Source organism: Chlorocebus sabaeus, chromosome 11, assembly GCF_047675955.1.
Source record: "Chlorocebus sabaeus isolate Y175 chromosome 11, mChlSab1.0.hap1, whole genome shotgun sequence".
Taxonomy (NCBI): Eukaryota; Metazoa; Chordata; class Mammalia; order Primates; family Cercopithecidae; genus Chlorocebus; species Chlorocebus sabaeus.
In genome coordinates, this window is record NC_132914.1 from 87,041,632 (window position 1) to 87,069,320 (window position 27,689).

At 37.2% G+C, this 27,689-nt stretch overlaps 2 pseudogenes; both read left to right on the forward strand.

Moving 5' to 3' along the window:
* Window positions 1–8,643: 8,643 nt before the first annotated feature.
* Window positions 8,644–12,532, forward strand: LOC103239514 (large ribosomal subunit protein uL2m pseudogene; annotated as a pseudogene).
* A 164-nt stretch (window positions 12,533–12,696) lies between these two features.
* On the forward strand, window positions 12,697–12,790 carry LOC119623997 (U6 spliceosomal RNA; annotated as a pseudogene).
* The last annotated feature ends 14,899 nt before the right edge of the window (window positions 12,791–27,689 follow it).

Sequence of the window (27,689 nt, forward strand, 5' to 3'; positions counted from 1 at the left end):
TTGATGCAAAAATCTTCAACAAAATACTAGGAAACTGAATTCAATAACACATTAAAACAATCATTTATCATGAGCAAGTGGGATTTATCCCAGGGATGCAAGAATGGTTCAATGTCTGCAAATCAATGAATGTGATAAATCATATTAACAGAATGAAGAACAAAAACCATATGATCATTTCAATTGATTCCAAAAAAGCGTTTACTAAAAATCAACATCTCTTCATGAAAAAACTGGGTACAGAAGGAACATACTTCAATATAATAAAATCCATATTTGACAGACCTACAGCTAGTATCGCAATGAATAGGAAAAAATGAAAACCTTTCCCCTAAGATCTGGAATATGATAAGGATGCTCATTTTCACCACTATTATTCAACATATACTGGAAGTTCTAGCTAGAGCAATCAGAAGAGATAAAGAAATAAGTGGCATTCAAATTGGAAAGGAATAAGTCAAATTATCCTTGTTTGCAGATGATATGATTTTGCATCTATGGAAAAACCTAAAGACTCCATTAAAAAGTATTAGATCTGATAAACAAATTCAGTCAAATGGCAGGATACAAAATCAACATACAAAAAATCAGTAGCACTTCTATATGCCTACAGCAAACTGAAAAAGAAATAAAAAAGCAATCCCATTTATAATACCTACAAATAAAGTTGAATACCCAGGAATTCAACTTAACCAATGAAGTGAAAGTTCACTACAATGAAAACTATAAAATATCGATGCAAGAAATTGAAGAAGACAGAAAAAAAATGGAAAGCTATTCCATGTTCATGGATTGGAAGAATATTGTTAAAATGTTCATACTACCTAAAGCAATCTAGAGATTCAATGCAATCCCTATCAAAATACCAATGACACTTTTCACAGAAATACGAAAAATAATCCTAAAATTTATATGGAATCACAAAAGACCTAGAATAGCCAAAGCTATCCTGAGCAAACAGAACAAAACTGGAGGAATCATGTTACCTGACTTCAAGTTAAACTACAGAACTATTATAACCAAAACAGCATGGTGCTGCCTTAAAAATAGACACATAAACCAATGGAACAGATTAAAGAACCCAGAAATAGATCCTTACATATATGGTGAACTCATTTTTTACAAAGATGTCAGGAACCTACATTGGGGAGAGGACAGTCTTTTCAATAAATGGTGCTGGGAAAACTAGATATCCATATACAGATGTAAAAACCAGACCTCTCTCTCTCACTATATACAAAAATCAAATCAAAATGGATTACAGACTTAAATCTAAGGCCTCAAACTATGAAACTACTGCAAGAAAATATTTGAGAAACTTTCCAGGGCATTGGATGGGACATAGATTTCTTGAGTAATATCCCACAAGCATAGGCAATCAAAGCACAAATGGACAAATGGGATCACATCAAGTTAAAAAGCTTCTGCGTGGCAAAGGAAACAATCAAAAAAGTGAAGATACAACTCACAGAATGGGAGAACATGTCTGCAATCTATCTGTCTGACAAGAGATTCGTAACCAGAATATATAAGAAACTGAAACAACTTAGTGGAAAAAAATAATAATCCAATTAAAAAATGGCAAAAGATCTGAATACACATTTCTCAAAAGAAGAGATAGAAATGGCAAACAGTTATATGAAAAAGTGCTCAACATCATTGATCATCAGAGAAATGCAAATCAAAACTACAATGAGATATCACGTCACCCCAGTTAAAATGGCTTTTACCCAAGGCAATAACAAATGCTGGTGAGGATAAAGAGAAAGGGGAACTTTTGTACATTGTTAGTGGGAATGCAAATTAGTACAGCCACCATGGAAAACAACATAGAAGTTCTTCTAAAAACTAAAAATAGCACTATCATATGATCTAGCAATCCCACTGCTAGATATAGCCCTCAAATAAAGGAAATAAGTATATTGAAAAGATATTTGCACTCTCATGGTTATTCCAGCACTATTCACAATAGCCAAGATTTGGAAGCAACCTAACCAACAGGTGAACAGATAATAAAAACATGGTACATATATATAATACAGTACTATTCAGCTATTAAAAATGAGATCCTGTCATTTGCAACAACATGGACGGAACTGGAGGTCATTATGTTAAGTGAAATAAGTCAGGCACAGAAAGACAAACTTTGCATGTTCAGACTTATTTGTGGGACCTAAAAATTAAAACAATTGAACTTGTGGAAATAGCAGAATGATGGTTACCAGAGGCTACGAAAAGTAGTGGGGTTTGGGTGGGGGCAAAGAAGTATGGTTAATAAGTACAAAAAGTAGTTGGAAAGAATGAATAAGGTCTAGTATCACGATAGGGTGACTATAGTCAATAATAATTTAATTGTACAATTTAAAATAAAGAGCATAAGTAGATTGTTTGTAACACAAAGGATAAATGCTGGAGGTGATGAATACCTCATTTACTCTGATGTGATTATTACACATTGTATGCCTGTATCAAATTATCCCATATACCCCATAAATATAATACACCCTACTATGTACCCATAAAAATTAAAAATTAAAAAAAGAAAGCAAAAGAAAGAAATAAGGCTAGTCTGAAATGATATGTTGTAAGTATAAAATATACACTGGAGTGCAAAATCTATAAAAAGTAAAATATGTTATTAATAACTTTTATATTATTTGCTTGTTGAAATAATATTATAAATGTTAGATTAAAATATATTATGAAAATTAATTCACGTGTTTCATTTTACTTAAAAAATACCTACTACTAAGTTACATATGTGGTTTACATAACACATGTATTAGGAAGCACTGAATTAGGCCATTCAAAACAATCCTGCTTTTCTTTTCCCTTTCCTAGCTTCCCTCAAAGATAAGGATGACCATAGAATCCAATTCTGGTCAATGAGACCTGAACAAAATTCTGCTATGTGTGTTCTGGGAAAGTTTTGTTTTGTTTTGTTTTGCTTTTAACCCCTGGTAAGGAGTGAAACTGCGTTACGCTTTTGCTTTCCAGCTTCTTTCCCCCATTGAATTGTGGAGATAATAGCAAGTGGACACATGGGTTATTAAAAATATTTTAAAAACATTTTTAATGATTCAATATTTTTGGGATAAAGGCTAATAGAATCACATAGATTTTTGTCTTTGACAATATTTATTCATTGCTATTATATAAGAAAAATGGCATCCTATTTATGTAAACTACTATTGGTTCTGCATTCTATTTCTTATAGCCAGACAAGTTATTAACTAATACAATTGTATCTACTAATAATAATCCACCTCCGGGTGGATTAGATTGTGTGGAACCATTATGCCTGTTCTCAGCACCCTCTGACTGCTATGTATTTACATTTGCTTTTTAAACAATAATTTTTTAAAATTATCTTTTGTTGGGTACAGTATTCTATAAATGCCAATTAGATCAAGTTGGTTTATAGTGTTGTTCAAGTCTTCCCTATTTGCACTGCTTTTATCCATTAATTTGATTAATTATTGAAAGGGAGATGTCAAAATCTCCAGCTGTAATTGTGATTTGACTACTCTCCTTGGAGCTCTATCAGTTTTTTGTTTCATGTATTTTGAAGTTTTGTTATCAGGTACATAAAAGTTTGGTGTGGTCATATCCTCCTGATTAATCAATGCCTTTTCTTATTATGAAATGAACTTCTTTATCTCTGATAATATTTTTGTTCTAAAAAATCTACTTTGTCTAATATTAATATAGCCACTTCAGCCTTTTTTTTTTTTTTTTAAAGTGTTATCATGGTGTATCTTTTCCTATTGTTTTACTTTTACTTTTAACCTATTTATGTTTTTTATATTTAAAGTGGGTTTCCGTAAACAAGTGGTTGGATTCTGCTGTTGTACTCAAACTGACTGTCTTGGCTGCTAACTTAGGATGTTTAGGACATTTACATTTAATGTGATTATTGGTATGGTTGGGTTTAAATCTGCCTTGTAAATATTTCAACTTTCTTCGTCTGTTTTCCACTTCTCTTTTTCCTTTTTTGGTTTGTTTTTATTTTATGTTGAATATTATTTTATGCTTTCATTTTATCTCATTTGTTGTTTATATTACCTTAACTCAGGAAGACCACAAATCTCTACTTGTTTCTCTCCCACTGGGTCATAACCTAGAAACTTTTTTAGCTGGTAAGCTGGGCAATAACAGGGCTTAACTCATTTGTCTCTTGTCTCTCAGAAATCACTGCCTTTCATTGCCTGGTGTCTAATGTCTTGTAAACCATTCTCATATATTCTGTCTGATTTTTGAATGGTTTCAGGTGGGAGGGTAAATCTGGTCTGTGTTACTCCATTTTCACTGGAAGTAGAAGTCTCCTTCATTATCTTTTTGATATAAGATTGATTACATACAAAAAATTGACATGTAAATAATGAAATGTAATGTAAGTATCTGCTTATTTTACTTTTTCTGCTACCTCCCTTCTTTTCAAGCGGTGTGTGAGCTTTCACTTGGAACGATTCAATTGTTTCTTCTCTTTCTTTCATATACCACCACCAAACAAGTCAGATATTCTACAATTCCCACTTTAAAAATATACCCCAAATTTATCACATCTACCGTCAATGCTTCCCAGGTTAAGCCACCATCATCTCTGGAAACTACTGCAATGGTCACTTGTTTCCTGCATCTATCCCTCAGCTCTCCCAGTCTGTACCCAAATATCAACTAATTTTTTTCTTATTTTTAAAATTAGACTATAATTTATAGTGATAAACACATATATTTAATATACCGTTCTGAGAGTTTTAACAAGGGCAGATATAAATATTTCTATCATTTCAGAAATTTCTCTCATGGCCCTTTTTAGTCAGTTCTCACTCCACCCAAAGAGACAATGACTGTTCTGATTTCTATTAGATTAGTTTTACTTTTTCTAGAATCACTAATTATGTATTATTTTGTGTCTGGTTTCTTTAACTCAGTATAATTTTTTTAGATTCATTCATATGGTTGTGTGTATTGATTGTGTTTCTTCATATTTTTGAGTACTAATCCATTGTACAACTACACAATAATTTTTTTATCATTCTTTTATTAGTGAATACCTAGGCTGTTCTCAGTCTTTGGCCATTATAAAGTTGCTATTAATGTTTGTATAAAAGTGTTTTTGTGAACATATGCTTTTATTTCTCCTGAGTAAATATCTAGAAGCAGAAATTCTAGGTCATTGGGTAGGTATATGTTTAACTTCATAAGAAATCACCAAGCCAATTTAGAAAGTGATTGTACCATTTTACTCTTCCATTGATGATTTATGAGGGTACAGACCATTTCATATTCTTTGCAACATTGGATATTGTCAGTCTTTTTAAGTTTAGCCATTCTAATAGGTATGTAGTGCAATCTAATTTTAAGTTTCATTGCTTGATAATGATGTTGAATCCTTTTTTTATGTGCTTATTGGCTATTCATAATAGCCAATAAAGTCTTAATGAAGTCTCTTTTCAAATCTTTTGCTCATTTAAAAAAAGGATGCGTGGGGTCTTTTTATTATTGAGTTGTAGAAGTTTCTTACAGAGTCTAAATACAAGTATTTTCTTAGATATATTTTGCAAATATTGTCTCCCAATCTGTAGCTTGCTTATTTTTGGTTGGTGTCCTTTGACAAGCACAGGTTTTTGATTTTGTTGAAGACCAATTTATCCAATTTTTATTTTATGATTGTATTTTCTGTGTTGTGCTACAAAATTCTTGCCTATCCCATGTCATACAAATATTCTGCTATGTTTTCTTCCAGAAACTTTATCGCATTAGTTTACATATGGGTATTTGATCAATCTTGAATACAGTTTTGCATATGATATGAGGTAGGTTTAAGATTTATTTATTTCCATAGAGATATGCAATTGTTCCAGCAACATTTTTTAAAAAGAATTTTGTTTCTTCACTGAATTGTTTTTGATGCCTTGGTCAAAAATCAGTTGACCAGGTAATTGTGGCTTTATTTGACTCTCTATTCTGTTCCGCTGGTATATTTGTATATCCCTACACTGATGCTACACTCTTTTGACCACTGTTGCTTCATAGTAAGTCTTGAAATCAATTAATGTAACTTCCTCAATTTTTTTTCTCATTTTTCAAGATCGTTTTAGCTAGTTTAGGTTGTTTGCATTTCTATACACATTTTTGAATCAGCTTGTCAATTATTTTTCTTTTTTGAGACAAGGTCTTGCTCTGCAACCCAGGCTGGAATGCAGTGGTACAGTCACAGCTCACTGTAGCCTTGACTTCCCAGGTTCAAGGGATCCTCCCACCTCAGCTTCCCTAGTAGTTGAGACCACAGGCACATACCACCACACCTGGCTAATTTTTGTATTTTTTGTAGAGACGGGGTTTCACAATGTTGCCCAGACTGGTCTTGAACTCCTAGACTCAAGTGATCCACCCACCTCAGCCTCCCAAAGTGTTGGGATTACAGGCATGAGCCATGGCACCTGGCAGCTTGTCAATCTTTATTAAAAAAAAAATTCCCTGGAATTTTGATTCAGATTACATTTAGTCTATTGATTAAATTTGGGGAAAATTGCCAGTTTAACAATATTGAGTTGTCCAATTCATGAAGATAGCTTATTTCTTTACTTATTTAGGTTTAATTTCTCTCAAAAATGAGTTTTAGTTTTCCTTGGGGAGGTCTTATACAACAACTATTAAATTTCTCTGTATTTTATATATTTTTGTTACTATTATAAATGGTATATTTAAATATTCTTATTTTTAATGTTTATTACTAATATATAGAAATGCTATTAGTTTTTTGAACACTGATATATCACGTGAACTTGCTTAATTCATTTCTGGCTCTAGTAGCTTTATTTATTTATTTATTTATTTATTTTTCAGATTCCATAGGATTGTCTATATACACAATAATGTTGTGGCAAATGAAGACAGTTTTACTTTTTCCTTTTCAAAATGTATGCTCTTTTTTTTTCCTTGACTTATCACAGTGGCTAGAATCTATAGTACCTTGCTGAATAGAAGTAGCAAAAACGAACATCCTTGCTTTTCTCTCAATCTTAGGGCAAAAGCTTTCAGCCTTTTATCATTAAGTATGATGGTAGCTTATATTGCTGGACTTATTTATAATTACATATTGCAGGATTTGGTTTGTTAATATTTCCACAGAATCATTTTTATCTTCATTCATGAAGGCTATTACCTGTACTTTTATTTTCTTGTAAAGGTCTTGTCTGATTTTGAAATCAGGGTTATTCTGGCTTCATAAAATGGTCTCTGAATTATTCTTTCCTCCTTTGTTTTCTGGAAAAGTCTATGTAACATCAGTGCTATCATTTTTTTAATGTTTGATGGAGTTTACCAGTGAAGTATCACAAGTCTCAATTGCCTCAGTAGCCCTCAAATTCATTCTCTTTTTCCTCTATCTAGCAAAAGACTCTGTTCAATGTTTGGGTTCCACTTTCCTGTGCTGGGTTGAGAAAGTGCCCTCAGACAGAAAGCTAGGGAGAATGAAGGGTTTACTTTGTGTTTTCCTGCACTCAAAGATTATAGTCATGCAGGCCTGATTGTCCAATGCCTGGAAACCTTTGCTTCATATTTTGTCCAGTTTTATGGTTATGTATGGCTGAAGCATAAAGCCAGTGGCCGCTTTTTCTATAATGGTCAGAACTGAAGGTTTAGAGTGATGTTTTGTAATGAAAAACACATTGTGTTAGTCTTTGGCTCCAAACTCACCATCCAAGTGGAGTGCCATCTTATTGCAAGCAAAATTCAGATTTTTTTTTCTATGGTCAATAAGACCACACATGAGCTGGCCCCCTACTACCTATCTCATCTACTACCATCCTTCCCCTCACTTTGCTGTAGCCATGCTGGCCTTCCTGCTATTCTTTAACACACCAAGCTTTTCCACTTGTTTGTTCTGCCTGTAAAGCTATTCCCCAAGATGCTCCCATGATTTACTCACTCACTTTATTCATGTTTCAGTTCAAATGTTACCTCCACAGTGAGGCCTTCCCTGAACACTATGACAGAGAACTTGTGCACAATTTTCATACTCTATCATCTGATCATGCTTTACATACGTTCATAAGTCGTAGCGCTTTTTGAACGTATAGTAGACATTTTCCATTTACAACTTTCTGTTGCAACTTTTCAACTGTATTTTTGTAGCTCAAAACAGCCATAGACAATATTTAAATAAATGGATGTGGCTAAGTTCTAATACAATTTTATTATCAAATAAAAGCGAGCTGTAGTTTGCCAACTCTTGGTCCAGTCAATACATTGTCTTTGACTTACACATATATGACCTAAAGTTATCTCATATGTAAAAATGATCTTTTTTTTTTTACCCGAGAGTCTCGCTCTGTCGCCCAGGCTGGAGTGCAGTGGCGTAATCTCGGCTCACTGCAAGCTCCGCCTCCCAGGTTCACACCATTCTCCTGCCTCAGCCTCCCAAGTAGCTGGGACTACAGGCAGGCACCACCACGCCCAGCTAATTTCTTTGTATTTTTAGTGAAAATGGGGTTTCACTGTGTTAGCCAGGATGGTCTCCATCTCCTGACCTCGTGATTCACCTGCCTCGGCCTCCCAAAATGCTGGGATTACAGGTGTGAGCCACCATGCCCGGTCAAAAATGATCTTTCTTATAAGCATGGTAGCTTATCCACCATGGTTACAGACATCCCTGGTACAATCTCCAGACCTCCTGTAGTTTCTACTGCAGAAATTCTGTACTTAAAAAAAAAACCATATATATCTATATATAGTTTTTCTTTTATTCATGCCTCAGTCCTATGGTAGAAAAATACTTCAAGCTTTTCAAAAGACTTTAAAGGTAAGGTTAGAAATACATCACTCACATTTTGAAATTCTATGGATATATCAATTAGCAATGCTTTCAGCTGCAAGTAACGGAAAACCAGACCAACAATGACTTAATCATCAGTACACATTTTGTTTTCTTAAAGAAATGCTGGAGGTAGGTGGCAGTTCAGTGACTTAATGAGGATCTCGGACTTTTTCATTCTTCTATTCCACCAATCTCATCTTGTTGGCTTTTGTTTTCCAACTTAAAGCCTCAGGAGGACAAGATGGCTGCCACAGCTTCAAGCATTGTTTCCTTACACAGTGTGCAAAGCAGAAGGGGAGGGAAAGGATCAGAAGACCTTCTCCTTACATCCCCTCTCTTTTATCATTAAAGAAAATTTTTATCAGAAACCTCCTGGCAGACTTGCTTTGCTTCTTACTGAGATAAACTAGGTCACTTACCTCTGCGTAGGTCAATCACTTGGACAAGGAAATGGAGGTTCTATGACTACTTTAGTTGAGGGGTTGACAAACTAAGGTCTGTGAAACAAACCCAGCCTTGGGCCTGTTTCTGTAAATAAAGTTTTATTGGAACACAGCCATAACCATTCATGTTTATATTGTCTATGGCTGTTTTTGTGCTGCAAAAGTAAAGTTGATTAGTTGTGACAGAGGCATATTCACTACCTGGCTCTTTACAGAAAAACTTCACTGTCCTCTGACTTTGACTATAATTCATGCCCTAAGTCTAGCCACAAAATCAGGACTCTTTAAACAACAACAATAAAAAATTAGGAGTGGCTCTTAGGAAGGCAACTAATAGTGACCTCTATTATTGTTTATAGTCATTTATATGGTACACTAATGCAAATTTTAACAAATGGCTAACAGATGTACTTTTTGAAAACTCTTTTTCAAATTCTCAGTTTGGGCCCTTCACCCCTTGTTCCTGTTGTCATTCTCCCCAAATCTTAATAACATCCCTAATGTCTGATCTCGTCTCTCGAAACTTCCTTTCAGCCTTTAGGAATTTAAGAGGAATTCATCAGTGTTGAAGGCTCTGGAGGGAGTATAGTGTAGGATTCAATTATTGAGTAAAACTGAATTTCAAACTCTTTCATTCTGCAACATATGATAAGGGTGCCTCCCTGCTTTACACAACTCTCTGTAGATTTCCTTCCCTGGCAGGGCACTGTGGGCCTGGCTGGTGTTTTCCATGGGTCTGAGTTGATCTCCTCAGAGCTGAGGGAGAACATTGGAAAAAAGTGTCCTTTAGAGATTTAGAGATATTGATAAACAATTAGAAGATATGATACCAAATGCTGGTTAAGAAGATATGTCAATCTTTTAGAAAGTTTGAAGCAGATGAAAGGAGATGCTGGAGGAATTTTCTGAGCTCCATCAAGTTCAGAACTTTGTGCGCTGCTTGGGTTGTAGCCAGTTATAGGAGCCTATGAGAGTACACAGTTTTTTCTTTTTTAAAAATATATATCTCACCACACAATTTCCTACTCCCTTACCCTCCCCGATCCTACAGCTTTTCATCTAGATATAACAACAGACGTGTTTAAAAATAGAGGCACTGGGAGAGGAACAAGGGTCTGGGATGTGAAGGAGACAGTTTTACTTTTGTTCAACAGCCACTAGAAATTAGTTTCAACTTTTCAGATCTAAACTTATTGAGAGGTTTAACCTGCAGCTTGATGAAAAATTCAACCAGTGTGCAATTTTGGAATACAGAATATCTGTGAGTGAGGACACACAGAACTTCTGTGATCCATTTTGTGGCTGAAACTTTGATTCAAAGAAGAGACAGTCCAGACCGGGTACGGTGGCTCATGCCTGTAATCCTAGCACTTTGGGAGGCCGAGGCGGTTGATCACTTGAGGTCAGGAGTTCGAGACCAGCCTGGCCAACATGATGAAACCCCATCTCTACTAAAAAAAAACAGAAAAAATTAGCCAGGCATGGTGGTGGGCGTCTGTAATCCCAGCTACTAGGGAGGCTGAGGCAGGAGAATCGCTTGAACCTGGGAGGCGGAGTTTGCAGTGAGCTGAGATCGCCCCATTGCACTCCAGCCTGGGCAACAAGAGTGAAACTCCATCAAAAAAAAAAAAGAGAGACACTGAGTTTGTGTCTGTAATTGTGCCTCCCCTTTCTTGGGAATAATAGCCCTGTAGGGCAGGGGAGGATAAATAAGAGCTTCTAGGGTTTAACTTAAAAATCAGACTATTTTAGCCCCTGGACCTCTGAGCCCTCCCATGTCCCCTTGCTCATGCTCTCTCTACTTGGCTGTCAAAGATCTGCTCCTGCTGCACTGTCACTCTCCACTCTCCTCCCCCTGCTCAATTGGCTTCCGTCTATCCACCCTCCTCTCACTGCAGCTGCTACCACTGCTGCTCTCAGAGAGGTGTGGAGGGGTTTCCTCCCCACCAGTGCTCACAGCTCTGTTTTAGGATCCCACTGTTAGTCTGCCTCTTAGCTTACAGGCATCCTGCCAAAGAATCTGAAGCATTTCCTAAAGGACGGGTAGAAGTGAATTTGAGTGACACAATCATATGTCTCCCTAAACGTTTTCTTCTTCCTTATTAATAATAGGTATACATAGGATTCTATGCATCTTGACCTTATCCTACTTCAAGTGGGATCTAAAGAAAAGGGCATCTTCCCTTTTCTTTTGGTGGAAGGGTATTCACTGTGGTTTCATAGGTTTTCTATCTCAATATTTCTCTCAAGAGGACTAGCAGGAGTGTGTTGAGCCCCGGCTACCCTGATAACCCTGTGGGCACTGACCTGCACTCTGCATTCTCTGAGCCTGGCACCCCCGACCATTGCCACTCCTGTCCCAAGTCTGTTCCCTGCCTCCCAGGTGATGAACAATGCCCTCTTCCAATGGCCCTCTGCCTTGATGTTGCTCCCCTACCACCAAATCCTTACTTCTATGGCCCTTAGTGCCAACTTTGTGTCTTGAAAGAGTCATACCAAGTACACCATTAAACCAGTGAAGATGAAGAAGTCTGGGGGTGAAGACCACACAGGTCAGATACAGGTGCATGGTATTGGCAGGGGCCACAAGCAACATTATTGCATGATTGACTTTTGTGTTTCTGGCCTGAGGAAGAGACCAAATCAGGACCCTTTGAGGAGAAGGTTATCCAAGTCCACTGTGATCCCTGTAGGTCAACAGACATAGCTCTGGCTGCTGGGGCAGCCAGTAACACTGGATCATCGCCATAGAAAACAAGCAGGCTGGAGATACCATCCTGAACTCTAACCACATAGGCCAAATGGCAGTTGCTGCTCGGGAAGGGGATGCGCATCCACTTGGGACTCTGCCTTTGGGGACCCTCATCAACAGCATGGAAAGTGAGCGAGGCCAGGGTGCCCAGTATATCCGAGCTGCAGGGATGTGTGGTGTGCTACTGTGGAAGGTGAATGGCACAGCCATTATCCAGCTGCCCTCTAAGAGGCAGATGCAGGTGCTGGAAACATGCATAGCAACAGTAGGCTAAGTATCCAACACTGATCATAACAAACAGGTCACTGGCAGGGCAGGTCACAACCACTGACTGGGCAAGAAGCCTTCCAGTGGGCTATGGCACCGCAAGGGGTGCTGGGCTGGCCGAAAGATTTGGCCACTACCCTTCATGAAGAGTTATGTGAAACTGCCTTCTGCTGCTGCCCAAAGCTGATATTCCTGTACTGTAATATTATGCCCCCCTCCCCTGAAAAAGAAAAAAAAGAGCACTAGCAGGTTCCTGAGCAGCTGGAAATCTTAGAAACTTGTTTTACCCCAAGTTTCCAATAGGAGTATAGTGATTAGATTCTCCTTCTTCCCATCTTTTCTCTTTCACTGGCCCTCAAGGCACTTAAAATAAATCCATTAATATTTCATGTTAAACCTTGGTTTTTGTCATGCTCACTTCAGCAGCACATATACTAAAATTGGAATGGTACAGAGAAGATTAGTATGGATGACATGCAAATTCGTGAAGTGTTATATTTTTAAAAGAATGAAATGCTGTCATTTACAGCAACATGGAGAAGCCTGGAGGGCAATATGTTAAGTGAAATAAGCCAGGCACAGAAAGACAAACACTACATACTTTCATTCATTTTTGAAATCTAAAAAGTTGTTCTCGTTGAAGTAGAGAAGAGAATAGTGGTTACCAGAGGATGGGGAGGGTAGGAAGGAGAGAGAGATGATCAGAGTGGTGGTCAAGTGTACACATTTACAGTTAGATAGGAGGAATAAGTTCTCAAGTTCTTTTGCATACTAGATGAGATGACAATAAAATAGCTAAAAGAGAGGTTTTTAAATGTTCTTATCACAAAGAAGTGACAAATGTTAACAGTGATGGCCATGTTAATTATCCTGATTTGGTCATTACACAATGTATACATGTGCAATCAAAACATTACATTGTATCTCATAAATATATGTAATTAATATGCATCAATTAAATTTTATGCATAATTAGTATGCATAAATTAAAACTTTAAAAAAAACTTGTTGTTTATGCTATTGAAAACATAGTTCTATGCATTTCCTAAAATGCCACCTATGTCCTTCCTATTCAGAGCCTCTTGGCTTTAACACATATTGGCCAACTTGGGACCACAGAGGAGGAGCTGAAACATGAGGGATTGGTTTAGGAGGTGGGGGAGACCCAATGTTCATGGCTCTGGGATTCATTCATTTGTTCTGTTATTGGACTTTTAAAAAATAATTTCAACTTTTATTTTAAATTCAGGGTGTATATGCTCAGGTTTATTACATGGGTATATTTATGATGCTGAGGTTTGAGGTATGATTGATCCCATCATCTAGGTACTGAGCATAGTGCCAAATAGTTAGTTTTTCAACATTTGTCCCCCTCCCTCTGTCCCTACCCTCTCTAGTGGTCCTCAGTGTCTAACAGTAAATATTTGCTATGTCTAAGATTACATGTTAATGATACTGGAGATTACACATGTGCAAGAAGCATAGCTAATGCTTCAAACAGTAGAGAGAAGGGAATAATTTATATAAAGCAGAGGATCTGGAATAAAATCTATGCACTTAAATTATAAATTTGGAAATTTTCCCTAAGGAGATGATATTTGAAGTTTTACAAGAGGCAGTCATTCATTTAATCATCAAAAATTTGTTAAGTACCAATGTAGTAAACACTTCTAGGTGTTACAATAATAAAATACGAGTGAATGGGAATGGGGAGTTATTTGTTAATGACTCTAGCATTTCAGTTTTATAAGATAAAGAGTTCGGGAGTTGGATGGTGATGGTGATTGCACAACAATATAACTGTTTGTTTTGTTTTGTTTTGTTTTGTTTTGAGATGTAATCTCACTCTGTTGCCCAGGCTGGAGTGCAGTGGCATGATCTCGGCTCATTGCAACCTCCACCTCCTGAGTTCAAGTGATTCTCGTACCCCAGCCTCCTGAGTAGCTGTGATTACAGGCAACGGCCACCATACCCGGCTATTTTTTTTTTTTTTTTTTTTTTTTGTATTTTTAGTAGAGAGGAGGTTTCACCATGTTAGCAGACTGGTTTCGAACTCCTGACCTCAAGTGATCCTCTCACCTTGGCCTCCCAAAGTGCTAGGATTACAGGCATGAGCCACTGTACCCAGCCACAACTGTTCTTAATATCACTGAACTGTACATTAAAAATGGTTAAGATAGTATATCTTACATTTAGGCACAATAAAAATTGAAAACAAAACAATAACAAAATAGATAAATGAATAAATAATGTAAAAACATGAGTAAACAAAAAAAGACCTTTGCTCTCTTTGGAGCTCATAACCTAGCAAGGGGCAATAGACACTATATATTATATTATTTATACATTAGAAAGTCATAAATGCTAGAGGAAATGTAGGGGGATTAGGCATCCAGAGGTCAGTTGCTATTTTAAATAGAATTATCAGAGTAGGCCTCTTACTCTCTGACCAAAGACTTGGAGATGATGCAATTAGTGACATAAATATCTGGGTTCCAAAGCAGTGAAAACATCCAGTGCAAAAATTCTTAGGTAGGAGCATGCCTGACATGTTCTAGGGATGTCAAGGAGGCCAGTGTGGGTGGGACACGGTGGGGGCAGGGAGAGAGAGGTAGGAGTTAAGATTACAGTGGTAAAGGGAAGGCAGATCGTATGAGTTCTGGAGATTATTGGAAGGACTTTGGTTTCTACTCTGAGAGAAATGGGAACCATTGCAAAGTTTTAAACAGCAGAATGGACGATGTGACATATTTTAAAAGGATAATTATTTACAGAGAATAGACTCAAGGGAAGAAGCAGGGTACCTGCTTAGGAGGCTGTTGTATCAGTCTTCGGGTGAAAGATGGCGGTGGCTTGGACTAGAGCAGTAGCAGTATCCGTGGTGGGAAATGGTTAGATTTTTACATATTTTAAAGGTAGAGCCAACAGAGTTTCCTAAAGAATTAGAGGTAAGGTGGAAAAAAGAAAAGTCAAAGATGACTCTAAAGTTTTTGACTTGAGCACCTGGACTGTTGGAGTGCCATGATGGGAGAGGCTTTGAGTGAGCAGTTTTTTTAGGGGGAAGATCAGGAGTTAATTTTTGAACACATTGAGTTAGCTCTGTTATTGCAATTTGGTTTTTTAAGTTGCACAATTGAGGGCCATGGAAAACATGAGTCAATGGTATAGTATCTTTCACATAGTATTGGCTCAGAGTAGGCGTGTCCTTCAGATGTGGAAGAAAAAAGAGGATGTAAGATTGTAAGAGTTCTTCGCTGACTCATGTTTTTCATGACTGTCACTTGTGCAACTTAAGAAAATTAACTGTAATCATAACAGAGCTAACAATACTGAGCTGTTACTATGAACAAATAGATGACATGTTAACACACTAATGTGTGTAATTGAAGGAAATGTTAAATTGCAGTTAGAGGGTAGTGCAGTTAGAGAGATAGTTAGAGTGAGGTTCCCATCCAAGTTCATGGAATCTGTCTTCTGTCCTTGGACTCCGGGTTGAGAACCCTGGAGTGTTTTTTAGTTTACAAATACCCCTGGGCCTAGATTGTTATCCTCACAGCAGTCTTATGGAATAGGTTAGTGAGGTTATCCCTTTCATACTCAGAAGTCGGGAGTGGCTTACCCAAGATAAAAACATGAATTCAACTTCCAGGCTCTCTGACTTCAAGGCCAACAATTTCTCACTATTTCCTGCCACCCAACTTTTCACTTTGATCATTAAAAACTTACAAAAAATGTTAGAATAATATAGTAAATGAACACTGCATACTTTTAACCTATTTCACCAACTATTTACTTTGCCACATTTGATTTATGTCCTTACAAATACACACAGACACACATAGGAGTTTTTTAGTGACTTTTTAAAAAGTAAATTGCAGGAATTCTGTCACATTCAAGTGTGTTTAACCTGCATCTCTTAAGAATAAGAGCATTCTAGAGAACCCATAAATAAAGTCGCACACCCACAACCATCTGATCTCGGACAAAACTGTCCAAAATAAGCAATGAGGAAAGGACTTCCTATTCAATAAATGGTGCTGGGATAGCTAGCTAGCAATATGCAAAGGAATAAAACTGGATAACTACCTTTCACCATATACAAAAATTAACTCAAGGTTGATTAAAGCTTTAAATGTAAGACCTCAAACTATAAGAATCCTAGAAGAAAACATAGGAAACACTATTCCGGCCATTGACCTTGGGAAAAAATTTATGATTAAGCAATTGCAGCATAAACAAAAATGGACAAATGAGACCTAATTAAACTAAAGAGCTTCTGTACACCAAAACAAAAACAAAAACTATAAACAGAGTAAACAGACAACTCACAGAATGAGAGCAAATATTTGCAAACTATGCATCCGACAAAGGTCTAATATCTAGTGTCTATAAGAAATTTAAATAACTCGGTAAGCCAAAAACAAATAACCACATTAAAAAGAGGTGAAAAGACAGAATGGACACTTCCCAAAACAAGATACACAACTGGTCAACAAACATGAAAATGTGCTCCACATCATTAATCGAAAGAAATGTAAACCAAAACCACAATGAGATACTATCTGACACTAGTCAGAATGGCCATTACTAAAAAGTCAAAAAATAATAGGTGCCAGTGGACCTGCAGAGAAAAGAGAACACTTATACACTGTTGGTGGGAATGTAAATTAGCTCAGCCACTGTAGAAAGGAGTTTGGAGATTTCTCAAAGAACTTTAAAAAAAACTTCCACTTGACCCAGCAATCCCATTACTGGGTATATATCCAAAAGAAAATAAATCGTTCTGCCAAAAATACACATGAAGTCGTATGTTTATCATAGCACTATTTATAATAGCAAAGTCACAGAATCAACCTAGGTGCCCAACAATGGTGGATTGGATAAAACACCGTGTGTGTGTGTGTGTGTGTGTGTGTGTATGCATATACTTTTTTTTTTTTAGACGAAGTCTTGTACTGTCACCTGGACTGGAGTGCAGTGGCACAATCTCGGCTCACTGCAACCTCTGCCTCCTGGGTTCAAGAGGTTCTCCTGCCTCAGCCTGCCAAGTAACTGGGGTTACAGATGCCCATCACCACACCCAGCTAATTTTTTGTATTCTTAGTAGAGATGGGATTTCACTATTGTTGGCCAGGCTGGTCTCGAACTCCTTACCTTGTGATTTGCCCACCTCAGCTCCCAAAGTGCTGGGATTACAGGCATGAGCCACTGTGCCCAGTCAGAAAATATTTTTTTATATATATATATATGTATATATACACACACACACGTATGTACACCATATATATATAGATAGATCCACACACCCCATAGAATACTATGCAAACATAAAAATAACTAAATCATGTCCTTTGTAGCAATATGGATGCGGCCAGAGGCCATTATCCTAAACAAATAAATGCAGAAACAGAAAACCAAATACTGCCTATTTTCATTTATAAGAGCGAGCTAAACATTGGGTCCACATGGACATAAAAATGGCAACAATGGACACTGGGGACTACCATTGTGGGGAAAGGTTGAAAAACTATTGGTTACTATACTTATTACCTGGATGATGGGATCAAGATATTACAACATATTCTCAAACTCTGATGTGCTTAGTTGTCTCAGTACTACTATGGCTATTTTGAAGTACATTATTTTGTTAACCACACCCTTTCACCTTTTATAAAGCTGATAAATAGGAAGTGTTTTTTTCTTTTCATTTTTTGTCTTGGTAGTTTGTGACCACATTTTTCGCACTGTGGTTTCATGTAAGCAGTTGTTGATAATCAACTGATGAGTGTTATGTACAAACGTCATCATTATGAGGCATCGAAGTGAGTGAAAGAACGTTTGAGACAATGTATATTTAACTCTACAAATAATGTGTTCCTATGGTGTGGAAGACAAATTATTTTCTCTAATTTTATCACGTGTCCAACAAACAGTCCTTTGGTTGTTCAAAGATTATTGTCACGATCCACTTTGTAGTTTAAAAAAAGATTAGACTTTTTTTTGTCTCAGTGCAATTTAATTACTTATTAAAAAAATCCCAGGAGGCTTTGGCAATTCTCTCCTGAATAATTTACTGCTCAAAATGATAATAGTAATACTACAGTATATGACATTGGTTTAAATTAAAAGATGTAAGTTTATCAATTGATACGATTTTAAATTCAATTCTCTGAACTAAAGTTAGGAATTAATCTCACACATGAGGATTGGAGAAGGCCTTCTGTGGTGGCAGTTGTTAATGTCTTTCAGTACTTTGGAAGAAAATTGCTGAAGGAGATTTTGGCTCTGCCTCAGGGATGTCCTTAATCCTGCACCTGGCACGTGATTTTTCCAAACAAGGAAGGCTGTTTTCTTCCAAATGTGAATTTAATCCCTATGTAAACCTTCTGAGGCTAGAAATCCAGGCACATTATATAGTACGCATGATATTTTAGAAGATATGTTTTTTGAAGATCAGTTTTGAGCCTGTTTAATATTAACAAAGAATTTCCTAAACTTAGTTGCCCCTAGAAATTATCCTTCGTACTGAAAAAACCCCCAAAAACATAAAACATGTCAAAACAAAACAAAACAAAACAAAACAAAACAAAACAGTGGCACTTGTGTTCTATAGAATTCACTTTGGAAATTGAAATTCAGTGACTTTATTTTGGAAGTTAAAGTCTATACCAGATAGTTTTTGAAAGCACCTTCAATCCTATAACAATAAATTTCCAGCATAACATGTTAGCAAGATCTTGTGTTCAACATTGTGTTATAATATACTATGGATACAGTTTTGCTGTAAGTAAAAAAAAAATGTTGTTTGCTAATATAAATGCAGTTTTAAGGGGAATTAAAATGAGTTTTCATTACGTGATATTTTATTGGATGACTGAAAATGAGCTCATTTTAAGTGGAAAGACTGGTTTTATGACTCAGATATTTTTATTATAATTTTAAAAAGCATTTTCTTGTAGTTTCTTTGAAATTAAAAAAACAAGAAAAAGTCAAAACCTGCATTGAAGATTTTCTGATGTCCTGGTGGCTCTTTTCAGATGAAATTTTGAGAAACATTATTGTGATTTTTTAAAATAGTAAAATGCTAATATGGTGCTATCTTATAGTCAAAATGTATAAGCAATTGGTAAGGTCACAAATACTACAGAATGGTTGAAAATATGTAAGACATTTATTTCGTTGTTCCTCAAAAAAATTTTTTTCCCATCAACCCTTGTTTCCTGGGCTAAACCAACCCAGGAACAAAAACAAGATTATAATGACAGAACATAGGAATTGTCTTTTTTCCTGTGTCTTCTTAAGAAGTACAGTCCTCATGTATTCCTCTCAAATAGTTCTGGACATCCCTAGAACGTGGTCTCACAAAGATCAGGAACTAGTCCTTTTCACTTCTATGTGAGTCGCTTCATTTTCTTCCTTTTCGGGTCATTGTGGTGATGACACCAAAAGTGGCAAATATGTCACACCTACTCACAAAGTCACCGGTGTTGAAGTTACTAATGTCATCCTCTTTAGGTTGCTCGATGTTGTTGCTGTTGGTCAATGTGGATAAGTAACAACTGCATCATCCTGCTATTGCTAAAGTTCCCTACAGTGATAATGAAGTTGACCAGCACTCTCAATGACCCATTGAGATTTTGGTGAATAAAGTTGCCTCTTCTTTTTAGATTTTACCCATCACAGTATACAGGACTCCATGGGGCTTAGCTGGAGGAAAATTATTAGTGACCGCTGTTATCTGATTGGCTTTTGATTTTCTCTGCCCTTAGGATGAATTCTTTTCCTGTAGAAAATTCCTGCTTAGGAATTGGGTGAATAATTAAAAATAACCTAAAAATTAATTTGCAGATATCATTTTCTGATTGGCATTATCTGTCTCAGCACACAAGTTGCCATAATGGTGGGTAAAGTAACGAGTAACAAGTCTGCTTTGCTCTAGAGCAGATTAATAAATGTAGGTAAGTGGCATATGTGAAAGAACCAATAATGTTTAAGAGCCTGCTGATAAAAGATGATGTTGAGTAAAATGATAGATTCCTGTCTTAAAGGGTAACTTTTCTTATTATTTTCTTAGGCTCTATTGTAGTTGTTATTTATGATACACTCCAGTTGAGGCATAATCTTGTAATTACTGCTCCCTCTACTCTTTCTCAACTTATTCTTCACTATGAGTGTTAGTATTCACCAGGTTAGACTTCATCAATAAGTAATTTGCATCGGAATGAGGAAAGACTGTGTCCTTCTCTGTGTCCAAATTGTCCTTTTTTACAAACCCATAGTCTTATTGGATTAGGGACCACTCTGTTTGTTTTCTAATCTTGGAAGGAGGTAACTTAGACTAAATCAGGGATTGGGTAAATTATAACCCTCAGGCCAAATTTAATCTACCACCTGGTTTTACAAAGGCAGTTTTATTATAACACAGCCACACTCATTCATCTACTTACTTTCTATGGTGGACTTCTTGCTACAATGGCAGAGTTGAGCAGTCGTAACAGAGACTCCATGGCCCAAAAGCCTAAAATATTAACTATCTGGACTTCTACAAAAACAGTTTTCCGACCTCTGACCTAGGTAGCTATGTAAAGGGAGAAAAAGAGGTTATGTTTTTGTTTCTGTGTTTTTAATTAAGTCGACCAGGGACATACTTATTAGCCTTTAGAGTAAAACGTAATCCCCACGTTACTAATAACATGAACTCCACATTTAAAAAATGGACTACGTGGTTTAAAATGCTTCATTTAAACTCATTTTTTCCTTATGTATAGTTGTTTGTAATTAGTAATTATTCAGCTATTCTAGTTTACTCTTGCTTTTGCAAATAACTGGTTACAGAAGTAAAAAATGGAAGGGTTATCCGAAGGCATCATGTGTTTTTGAGGGTTGTTGATCTAATGTTTCTTGAAGCCAGGAAGATATTTGTGCTTTTTGTCTGTGGCTTCATTTCCCTAGAGGAAATCACCTGGGGCAGATAATAGCGAGCTCAGTGTATTCTTGTCGCTCAATTGATTAGTTGATTGATTTGAAATAACAGAAATAATGAAGAAAGATATTTCTTTTTGGGAATTTTTTTTTTTAAAGTTTGTAGTAATGTGACCCTAATAAGTTACTTAATCTCTCTGAACTTTAGTGATCTTCTCTGTAAAGGTACTACCTGTTACATAGGGTTATGAGGATTAAATGAAATGGTCCATTTAAAGTGTTTGATAGAGCATCTTGTATACAATTAGAGAATAATACATTTAATTCTTCTTTTTATTATTATTGCTATATTTTTAGCTACTGTTTTAGGCTGAATATTTGTCCTTTCCAAAATTCATGTGGAAATTTAATCCCCAATGTGGCAGTGCTGACAGGGGGCTTTTAAGAGCAAATTGGGTCATGAGGGCTTTGCCCTCATGAGTGGATTAGTCCATTAACAGATTAATGAATTAATGGGTTAATAGATCAATGAGCTATCACAGGAATGAGAATGGTGGCTTTATTTAAAAAAAAAAAAAAAAAGGAAGAGAGATATGAGCTACCATGCTCAGTTCCCTACCAATTTGATTACTTGCACAGCCCTGGGATGCTTCAGAGAGTCCCTACCAGCAGGAAGGTTCTCACTAGATGTAGCTCCTTGATCTTGAATTTCCCAGCTTCCATAACTGTAAGAAACTGTAAAAATTACCCAGTTTCAGATATTCTGTTATAAGTAACAGAAAATGGACTCAGACACTTACCATATCCTAATTCCTGTGTTACATTTTAGCTACATGGAATGTTAATAATTCATTTATTTATTGTATTTCTTACTGTATTCTTTTGGATTCTCCAGAGAAATAGAACGGGTCAGGTTCTTATATATTGATTATAAGAAATTCTGTGGAGGCTGAGAAGTCCCAAGATCTATAGTCAGCAAGCTGGACACCCAGGAGAACAGATGGCATAGTTCCAGTCCAAGTCTGAAGGTCTGAGACTCAGGAGAGCTGATGGCCTAAGTTCCAGTCTGAGTCCAAGTTCTAAGGCAGAAGAAGTCTGATGTCCCAGCTCAGTGATAGTCAGGAAGAGAGAGTGAAGTCTCCTTCACACTACCTTATTGTTCTATTCAAACCATTAAAACTTTCGATGAGGCCCACCCACATCGGGAAGGTAAAACTGTTTTACTCAGTCTACTGATTCAAATGCTAATCCCACCCAGAAAGTTGCTCATGAACACACCCAGAATAATGTTTAATGAAATATCCGGGCACCCTGTGACCCAGTCAAGGTAACACATAAAATTAACTATCCGAAGTTCACCCCTTGTCAATTTGGCACCCATATGCATCTCCTTAAAGCATACTTAATATCCAAATAAAGACAATAACAAGGCAACAGTTACACCTAACATGATAAAATATCTTCCATACAATTGGCAATGCGCTAACCCCTTCCCCAGAAGAGGAGGTAAAGTCCTTGAGTGATGTTTGCTTTTCTCCTTTATAGTCCATAGCCTAAATACTATGATGTAAAATTACCAATATTTAAATACTATGATATAAAGTCAATATATTTTATGTTACATGATAAATGAATAAGAGAGGGAAGAAAACAAAAGATATTTGCTTAATATATATTAATAAATAAATATGCTTATACATGTATGTATAGTTGTACGCACAAACATGCTAATAACAAATGAGGGTGAAATATTTATGACAATTACAGTCCTTATTTCTGTTACTGGTCACATGGTTATAGCTGGTAGTTAGACCTCCATCCACTACCCATTCTGTATTCCCTTTGCCTTTAGCAAGCACTCAGCTGACTGTGGCTCTTTCAAATGACCCAAACCTGCATTCCTGAAGGGTCTGGGCCTTAGTGGTCCTGCCTGGATTGGGTTTTTCACTGACCATAATTATAGGGTATGGTAATACTAAGAAAAGTCCTAAGGGATCTCCTATATTTCAGATGTACTCTTTCTTATCTCCATTGTAGAATAGCAACTTAATTTCTTCTTGGTAGTCAGGATCAATCACTCCAGCCAGCACAGTCACTCCCTTCTTTGGCCTGTTTTATCAGAGGCATGTGGAGTTCAAAGTGGCCAGGTGGCTGTCTTAACTTCCAGTTCAATGGAATCATTGTTATGTCTCCTGGTGGACGCATTCTTCCTGTTGGAGCTGAGACCTCTAGACCTGCAGAACATAAGGTTGTGGGAATAGGAAGCAAATATTTTGCTAGTAGGTCACTAGAGATAATAGTGAGTGGTGCCACTCTAATTTTCACCCCTTGATTACTAGACCTGTGAATTCTAGCTGTGGGTGTAGCAGCACTATAGATTGAATGCTGACTCAGAGCATATACAGCCTTCTGGAGAACACTGCCCCAGCACTGTAAGGTATTGTCACTTACCTGGAACTGTAATTGAATCTTCAAAACGTCATTATATTAACCTAGCTTATTCAGGATAATGGGGAATATATTGTACAGAACCATCTGCAAACTAGGTCTGAGTCTTCTTTTCCTCTGATTATAATCTGATTATAATATTATAACTGGTCAGCTGATTATAGGGAACTTCTCATGAGGCCATAGGTGCAGACTGGGAGAGAGAAAGCAATGTAGCAAGAGTGGGGACTGAGGGTATTTGAGTCACTTTTTCTTGTAACTTATTTGTGGCTTCAGGGCCTGCTTTGGCCCAATCACATATTTACCATTGACCTTTGATGATGAAGTCTGACTGTGCACAACTAACTTTATGGCTTGGTGGGTCATATAACAACCAGTTCAGACGGGCAGCTCAGATCAAATGGTAATTTAGTGACTCATGGTTAAGTGTTCAGTCTCTGTTAAGGCACAGTAGTAGGCCAAGAGCTATTTCTCAAAAGGAGAGTAGTTATCTGAAGAGGATGGCAGGGCTTACTCCAAAATCTTAAGGTCTTGTGCTGCAATTCACCTATAGGGGACTATTAATGGTTCCAAACAGCATCCCTATCTGCCACTGACACTTCAGGTACCATTGGATCTGCTGAATCATATGGTCCAGGTGGCAAAGCAGCTTACACAGCAGTGTGGACTTATTGCAAAGCCTTCTTTTGCTCTGGGCCCCACTCAGAACAAGAAGCTTTTTGGATCACTTGGTCAATGGGCTGGAGAATACACACGAATGAGGAATATATTTCTTCTGAAATCCAAACAGGCCCACTAGGCATTGTCTCTTTCTTGGTTGTAAGGGGGTCAGATGGAAAAACTTATCCTTTACCTTAGGAGAGGTATCTTGACACGAGCCATACCACTGGAGTCCTACAAATTTCACTGAGGTAGAACACCTCTAATTTTTTTAAAATTTATTTCCCACTCTCTGATCTATAGTTTTGTTTTGTTTTGTTTTTTGTTTTTTAACCAATATGTCTAGAGTAGTGAGTAGTTGCAACTTCTTATTCACTAAGTCCAGTTGGAATAATGCCATCAATGTAATGGACCAATGTGATATCTTGTGGAAGGGAAAGGCAATCAGGGTCCCTGTGGACTAAACTATGGCATGGTGCTGGAGAGTTGGTATACTCCTGGGGTAGGACAGTGAAGGTGGACTGTCGGACTTGCCAGCTGAAAGCAAATGGCCTCTGGTGGTTTTTACTAACAGGTATTGAGAACAAAGCATTTGCCAGATCAATAGCTGCACAGCAGTTACCAGGAAATGTGTTAATTTGCTCAAGCAATGGAACCACATCTGAGACAGCAGCTGCAATTGGAGTCACCATCTGGCTAAGTTTACAATACTACACTGTCATTCTCCAAGATCCATATGTCTTCTGCACAGACCAGAAAGGAGGGTTGAATGGGGATGTGGTGGGAATCAGCACACCTGCATCTTTCAGTGATGGTGCAACCTTGATAGTGGCCCCAATCTCTGCAATCCCTCCAGGAATGTGGTATTGCTTTGGGCTTACTATTTTCCTAGGTAGAGGCAGTTATAGTGGCTTCTACTTGGTCTTTCATACCATAATAGACCTCACTCCACAGCTCAGTGAACCAATGTGGGGATTCTACCAGCAGCTAAAGATATCTATTTCAATTACGCATTCTAGAACTGGGCAAATAACCACAGGATGGTTTTGGGAACCTATTGGACTCACTGTAACATGGACCTTGGTTAAAACTCTGTTGATCACCTGACTTCCCTAAGCCCCTACTCTGACTATTGTTGGACCACAGTGATGTTTTGGATCTTCTGGAATTAATACTAGTGTCAATTTGGAGTTAATATCCAGTAATCCCTGAAAAGTTAGATTATTTCCTTTTCCTCAGTACACAGTTACTCTGAAAAAAAAAAGGCCATATGTCTCTTTATGGAAAGTTAGGAGAAAGATTACAGCATAAACTTTTGGCAGTCCTTCTTCAAGGAGACCTGGCTTCTCCTTCATTTAAGTGGTTCTGGGCCTATAAATTGGCTCAAGTATTGGAATTGGTTGAAGGGTTGTGACTCTCTGATTTATGATTCAAAGTTTTGTCCACTTGACCTTGAACTTTTTATACAGATCAAGTAAGAATTTAGTAGGCTATCTATTTCACTTCGAGGTACAGCATGATAAACCAGTCAATTGCATAGGTCTGCATGAGTCAGACTATTCTGATTGCTGCTTTGAATCTGATCTCCATTGTGATAACCACACCCACTTTGCCTTTGGTAGTTGAGTACTGCCACTTGACTCCTGCCATCCTTGGGATTCAGTTTCTCTCATTACACTTACATTTTCCAGTTCAGTGACTGTAGTTCCCACTGTAAGGTCTGGCCTATGGAAAAGAATAATCACAGAGCTCTTCATGGATGCCAGGGCTCCCCTCATGGATTTACTTTTCGTAGTTTTGGTGAAAGGTATGTCTTCTGGATCCATTCAGTGTGGAAAAGTAGCTGTTATATGAAACACCTACTCACATCTCTCACATTCCAGTCTCCCTAAACTTATTTTATTTTTTGAGATGGGGGTCTCACTATATTGACCAGGTTTGTCTTCTCCCAAAGTGCTGGATTATAGGCATGAACCACCATACCCAGCCTTCCCTAAGCTTTAATCTGCATTAAACCAAGGCAGATTTGGCATTTCCAGTTCACTTTCTGTGGGCTGCCTTTTGGTCTATGTTTCAGCCAACCTACTAACCAAACCATTAGAGCCATCCCTAACTCACTAAGCTGCAATGTTAAATACAGAATTTCTTTTAGTGAGACTGTATTAGTAAATTCAGCCTGATTCAGCTTCATGTTTTTTCCACCATTATCCTACACTCTCAATATCCATTCTCACATATGTTCCCAGATTTCTGTCTGTATAAATTAACAAAACTCAAGTCATTCTTTTAGAATATAGTACACCTCATTATGGGTAACACTTTGAACCTCACTTTAGGGTTGTGCTGGGCCTCGAGTCTCGTTATAGGTCTAAAAGCAAAGGGGGTAGTGGGGTGGGTCCTAAGGAGAACCAGCAGTTGTCTTATATGACTATTGCCTCAGGGGAGGCAATTATAATTTCCCTAGGCAATACAGACCTCTTTACCCCACTTCAGATTGGGGTGGAGAGGCCTCTTCTACTGACAAAGACTCTTCAGAATTTAGAGGCTCAATGTCCCCAGCTTCATCAGGGTCTTCCCAGATGTACCCATTCCAACATACAGGATACTATTTTTTTTTCCCCCAGTCAATGCCCTCATTTTAACAGTAGACACCCTGCAAGTCTGGAAGTTTAACTTGTGCTGTAATTCAGCTAGTTTCAAGTTGAGATTCTGTGTTTGATTTTCAAAAGTCTTATCCCTACAACTACTGAAATAAGAGACTCCTTCAGGGTTCACAGAAATTTTCAGATTATTTATGCAGTACTTGAACTGTGGAATCCAAATCCTTGGGTTCATCCTTTTCTTTCACCACTTTGTCTAGTGATGTCAGGAGCAATCAGCCAACCTCATATTTGTTAGTTTTCCAACAAATATTTCAAAGTATCATATATACAGTCCCCTATTCTTTGCTTCTTATAAGTGGTTGATTAGGAGGATCCAGTGGAGATATCTTGTATATATCCATTGCCAGATCACACCATGGGCTATCAGTGCTCTATTTTATTGCTAGAAACAGAGTCCTTAGCATTTTTAAAGCTAATCAGATTAGAGAACCAATTCCAGAATCCCCAGAAGCAATTCAGAAAACTTATCCTTAAAATTCTATTCCTTTAGAACCACTCTTGTTACCAAAATATCATATATATTATGTATTCTATTGGTTCTGTTTCCCTGGAGAACCCAGGCATATAGAAAGATTAGATAGATAGATAGATAGGTAGATAGAAAGATAGATAGATAGAGCAAAGAACAGGTAACTGTATGTGTGATACTTTCAAATATTTTTGGAAAACTAACAAAGATAATGAGATTGGCTATTTGCTACTGAGGTCAC